Consider the following 6,000-nt stretch of genomic DNA (forward strand, 5'->3'; position numbering starts at 1 on the left):
TGCGGTTGACTTGCTAAAGGAATCTTTAGTTTATGCTTGAGGACAAGCATTGTTTAAATTTGGGGGTGTGATAACGGGCAGAAATGCATGTTATCATAATGCTAAGTTCTTAAACAATATTGGATTGCATTGAAGAAATATGTCAAAGTGCATCCATTAAGCATCAATTTCATATTATTGCGGTCGCATGCATTCAACACATTAGAACAGTTGATTTTTGTATTTTTGTGTAGAATATGCATTGATGCAATGCAAGAATTGTGATCATAGGAAATCTTTGGTCGAGTGCAACTTCACCGTAAGGCTTTGCGATGATTGTGTTCACAAACATTCACCCGAGAAAGATCGCTACAACTTGGTCAGTGCAACATGGTGGGCGCATTTTGGTGAAAGACTAATCAATCGCGATGAGACAGAAAGCTAATGACAGTCGAATCTGAATTAAGTTGACAGCCGATAACGATCACAAAGTACATTCAGCTTTTCGGTGACCATTATTCGGCGCATCAGTCAGACATTGAAGCTGTCCTATCTGTACAACTATGAGAGATAAGCCGCCTTTCACCATGGATGCTCTATAAATACCAAGGGCATTCTTCAGAGAAGGGGTTGACGAATTAACGAGTTCAACTATTCTTTGTTCCACAAGTTCGCAATTTTCTTTCATTTTAAGGCGAAGCAAGAGAAGAGTGGTGACACCGGAGATCACTCAGTGCAACTTGAGAGAGAACCTTAGCGCAAAGAAGCAAAAAGCAGGCCGACTCTCACGAGAGCGAGATTATCTTTTGAGCACGAGTAGAAATCAGTGTAAAAGCCTAGACAGCAAGAGATTACTGCCAGGCCCTTTATTCTATACTTGCATTGTTATTTTGTACTTCGTCTTCATATTTATACAATGGAAGTTCTGTTTCTACATTTGTTCACTCTCTTAGTTCGCATGAGTAGCTAAACTAGTCGAATAGGTTGAGGAAAACTAAGCTAACATGACCTAGGAAGTTCATTGCTCGCGATTGTCTTGATTTATGTTGTGCCAATACCCTTTAGAGCTACTCGAGAAAGAGTCTAAAGAAAGAACCTAATGACTCGAGAGAGCTAGTTTAGAATTTGGATTCGGGAGAGTAAGATTAGAATTGCATAAACAAAAGATAGGGACTTAGAGATAAGCTCTGTTTGTCAACTTACATCGCATGCATCCTAGAGATTGGAATGATATTATGTGGTCACCTTATTTGTGTATGTGTCATTTCATCATTGCATAAATAAGAATAGAGGCTGATGTGTAGGTCCTATAGACTTAGCACATATATCGCATATGTTAACCTTAGAAGTCGTGGCATTCACACCGAGAGGTGGTTTACTATTGTATGCATGTTGCATGATCGCATAGCATGAATGCATCCTAGGAAGTGTTAGCCGAAACTTTTCTCAACCAATTCACAGCATACTCATCGCATCTTCCGTTTACCAACTCTTTTCAAACTCCGCCGCATTTATTTATTTTTCATCAACGCAAACAACAAATCAAACAATTTATTTATTTATCCGGTTACTGCAAAATTTTTCACAAAAATTACCAACGCAATCTGTTTTCACAAGTCCTTATGTTCGACCCTGGACCTACCAGGAAACTCAGAGGAATTTACACTTGGATTCTACTGGGGAAACGTGGGTGCACAACGCAATTTCATCAACACATAGCATCCACATTTCCACTTCATAAAACCAAGCATCACCAGGATCAGAGCATAAGCGCAACTCCTCTGTCTAACGAATACGGTCATTGAATGATTGCGACTACGCGATAACGCATACTAATGGGATCAATGCAAGGTTGGTGGAATGAACACATCAACGCATCTACCTCAAGAAAATCAAAAGCTGATGTTGACATTTCACCTACCACGCCTTTAGCGATAGAGGTTCAGAAAAGGACTAACGCGCCGAATGTCGGACTCAGAGCATTCCATTAATATTTTCGGTGATCCAAGCTCTATAAATAGAAGTCGATGAGTAGAAATTCAACTTGTCCGGGGATTACCCCTGCAACCCAATGTTCTCCCTGTGATCCAAACAAAATGTGTGAGAAGACGCTTGAGAGTTCTTCACCTCCTTCATCCATTTCAAGTGACGACCGGAGCTAGATCTCATAAAAGTCACTCTATCGCCCATCCATGGCACCACTGACAGCCTTGATGCACATCCGCTAGAAGCAAGTCTTTGCTTCCAGCCGGTCATTTCATTTTCCTTTCTTTTCTTATATTGTATTGTATACATTTTGTGATTAAGAAATTAATACATTTTATGTTCAATACATTTCTATGTTTCCTTAGATTCCATCTCCATCTTCTTTACTTAGCATCCTTACTTTCATTACAACACTTAGTGAGATTGCTTGGGTATCACATCCTTAGTCATGTGGATTAGGGATATGAAGCATGTAGCAACCCACCGAGAGGTGTGCGTTACGTGAGTGTGTGAGTAACCTTATTTGCTTAGTGTAAAGCTGCGGCAACGCCTGTCTATAGGCTAATGCATTACTTATCTATGAGTAAAGTCAGCAACAACCAACTGCCCAGGAGGGTAAGTGGTTGTTCGCATTAAGCAATGTATGCATTGTTCGCTAGAGATAGGAATAATCTTAGGTCAGCCAAGTTCATGCGGTTACCTTGTCCTATGAGTGTATCATTCATCATTTAGGCATACTTGGGAGAGTAGTCTAGAACCCAAATCTAAAACTCGAGAGAGCGGATTGGAACGCATAGGCAAGAGTGGGGAACTTAGAGATAAGCTCCATTTGCTAACATGCATCGCATGCACCCTAGGAATAGGTATGATATTATTTGGTCACCTTATTTGTGTGTGTGTCACTTTGTCATCGCATAAATAAGAGAGGCTTATGTGTAGGTCCTATAGACTTATCGCATATATCGCATGCGTTCTAGCATTAGAAGCCATAGCATTCGCACCAATAGGTGGTTTACTATTGTATGTGTGTTGTATGATCACATGGCTTGCGTTGACTAAGGTTGCCCTTGCGGCCACTCTTAAGGGTTGCAATGAAATCATCTCCACATTTTGTCTATTTTCCCATTCATTTATTTCATATCAAAAGTTGTCGTGTCTCTACCTCTCATGCATATTCTGATTGCATTGTCTGTTAGATAGGAGTAGGAGTAGGATTAACTTAGCAACCTTCCCATCCATTCTTTTATTTCACCGCCGCATGCACATCACCGCATTCAATTAACTACAAGTCCTCGAGATCGACCTCAGATCACCCGAGAAACTTGCATTCGCGTTATACTTGGCATGAATGCAATAAAACTTGTGACAGGACACATGGTCATCGCATACATTCGTTAACGCATTATCATTCCAACGCATGACCATCGACGCATGACTATCAACGTATACCTTAAGAACATGCATCGCATATTGCGTCCAAGGGATTTTAGTTGTCAAATATTTGTTGTCTAATTTCCTGTCACCAGTAGGAAATGAAGTTTCCCATATATTTATCTTATATTTTAAGGTGCAGGTGAAACAGAGAAAGATATGACGACAGTGGAGTTTGTGCAGTTTGATTTCGACACCATTAGAATGGGAATATATGACTTTTCAGATGAAAATAAACTTAGAGAGTTAGAATAAGAGGTTGAAGGATATGGTTGACTCACGCGGCAAGTCGAAGTGCTTGTTGTCGTTTGAAGAGGTATACGACTGGACAGTAAACGACAGTGCTCGAGAGGTAGACGATAACGTCAACAGGCAGACAATAGTGTCAAGATGCGAACGATAGCATTTAGACAATGTAAACAATAGCATCAAGAGATAGACGATAGCGTTTGGTGGAGGTAGGCAATGACGTATGAAGGAGGTAGAAGATAGCTTAAAGAGATAGACGATATCGTGTAGACGAGAGTGTTAGGAGATAGACGATAGATGATATCGTGTAAACGATAGATGATATTGTGTAAACGATAACGTCAGGAGGTAGACAATATCGTGTAGACGATAGCGTCAGGAGGTAAACGATATCGTGTAACAATAGCGTCAGGAGGTAGACGATAGTATCAGAAAAGGTAAATGATAGTTTCAATCAGGCAGATGATAACTCAGATAGTACACGACAGTGGCAAGCCAACTTTTCCTTTATAATTTCTTGTGTATTGAAATGTACATAGGTGATGTATTTATACAATATGGTCCCTAATTTGGGAATGCAAAAATAACTTAACAAAACCAATGGTTAGATACTTTGTTGTAACCAACCTATTTCTTTGGTAAGCCCTATTCTTTTGGTAGAGAGGCAAGACTGTATTTCATGTGTTGGCATCCTTAACATCCCCCATCAAACGAGAGGGTAGTTCTACTACACCGAGTTTGGATCAAAGGTGGAAGAACTATGAGTGTGTTAAGGTCTTGGTGAGGCAGACAGCGATTTAGTCGGAGGATGGTACATAACGAACATCAAGCTAACCACTGAGGACTTGATCACAAACAAAGTGAATGTCGATCTCAATGTTCTTGGTCTGCACATGAAACACCGGATTGACGGCTAGAGCATCGGCCCTGAGGTTGTCACACCACAGGACTGGAGCCAACTTATGTTTGAAACCAATCTCGGACAGTAGTTGTTGCACCCAGATGATTTCTGCAAAGGCAGAAGCAAGTGCTCTATATTCAGACTCTGTGTTGGACCGGGCGACAACGGATTGTTTCTTTGAAGACCAGGAGACAAGATTACCTCCAAGGAAGATGCAATAAGTAGCAACTGATTTTCGATTGTCTATGTTGGCTTCCCAATCGGCATCAGAGAAGGTCGAAACAGACAGGTCAGACCAATGTTGAATATAGAGGCCAAAGTGTCGAGTGCCACTTACATATCTTAGTACTCTCTTCACCGCTTACCAGTGAACGTCCGTATGTTGCTTTAAGTATTGACTTAGATGATTAACCACATATGTACTGTTAGGTCTCATGCTGGTTAAGTACTGTAGGGCGCCAATCGTGCTCCAATAGATATAGGGATCGTCAAGAGAAGTGCCATAAGAGATTGAGAGTTGCTTGTATAGAACACTCGGAGATGGTGCTGGTTTTAGATCACCAAGGTCAAGGCGGTGAAGTAGATCCTCGATATACTTTTTCTTATTCAGTAGAACTCCATTGGGGACAGTGTGCAGTTGGACTCCAAGGAAGTAATGGAGTTGGCCAAGATCCTTTAGAGCAAACTTGGAGTCCAAGGCTATTACAAGCTCATTGATTACCCGCGGTTCGATGCCGGTGATAATTACATCATCAACATATACCAGTAAGAGTATCAAGGCATAAATGCTTCGATATGAAGAGAGATGTATCAAACTTAGCATTCGGAAAGCCCAAGCTACATAGTATTGTTTTTTGTGAACCCTGAATCCTAATTTCTCTACTTGAGTATGTTCCCTATTGAGATTAGTGTGATGAGTAGGTTGATGTGGAAACTAGTGTGGAATGGTAAAGAAAAGAATGGAAATTAGAAGAAAAGAGGAAATTTGGAAGGTTGACGTTTGGGGAAAATTTGGAAAAATTTAGCTAAGTATAGAAATTGGTGGGTTGATGCATTGGAAGAGTGGTTGGGGATGGCATGCGACTGAAGGAATAAAAATGGAGATGATGCGTTGGAAGGAACATGAGTAGGCGAGGCATGCATCGAAAGGCCACCAATGCGTCGAGCAGCCTCGGCAAGCGCCCATGCAATGCCTCGAGCAGCCTCGACCAGCGCCCTTGCAATGCGTTGAGCAGCCTCAGCCAGACGCCCCTGCCATGCGTTGAGTGCCCTGCCGAGATGCCATGTCGTGCATCGCGGTGCCCTGCCATGCAGCTAAGCACGCCCATGCGTCGAGCGGCCAGCCCATGCAGCGCGCCTATGCGTTGGTGGCCAGCCATGCGCCCAAGCCAAGCAAGTCGTACGAGTGAGCCATGCGTCGAGGATGGATGGTCACCCTATGCGTTGGTGATGGT

At 42.0% G+C, this 6,000-nt stretch overlaps 1 pseudogene; it reads left to right on the forward strand.

Moving 5' to 3' along the window:
• The window catches only part of LOC150034669 (cysteine-rich receptor-like protein kinase 29), a 69,715-nt pseudogene that overhangs the window by 20,039 nt on the left and 43,676 nt on the right, over positions 1-6,000 (forward strand).

The sequence above is a fragment of the Benincasa hispida genome, chromosome 8 (assembly GCF_027475165.1).
Source record: "Benincasa hispida cultivar pf3 chromosome 8, pf3_genome.v1.1, whole genome shotgun sequence".
In the NCBI taxonomy this organism is placed as follows: domain Eukaryota; kingdom Viridiplantae; phylum Streptophyta; class Magnoliopsida; order Cucurbitales; family Cucurbitaceae; genus Benincasa; species Benincasa hispida.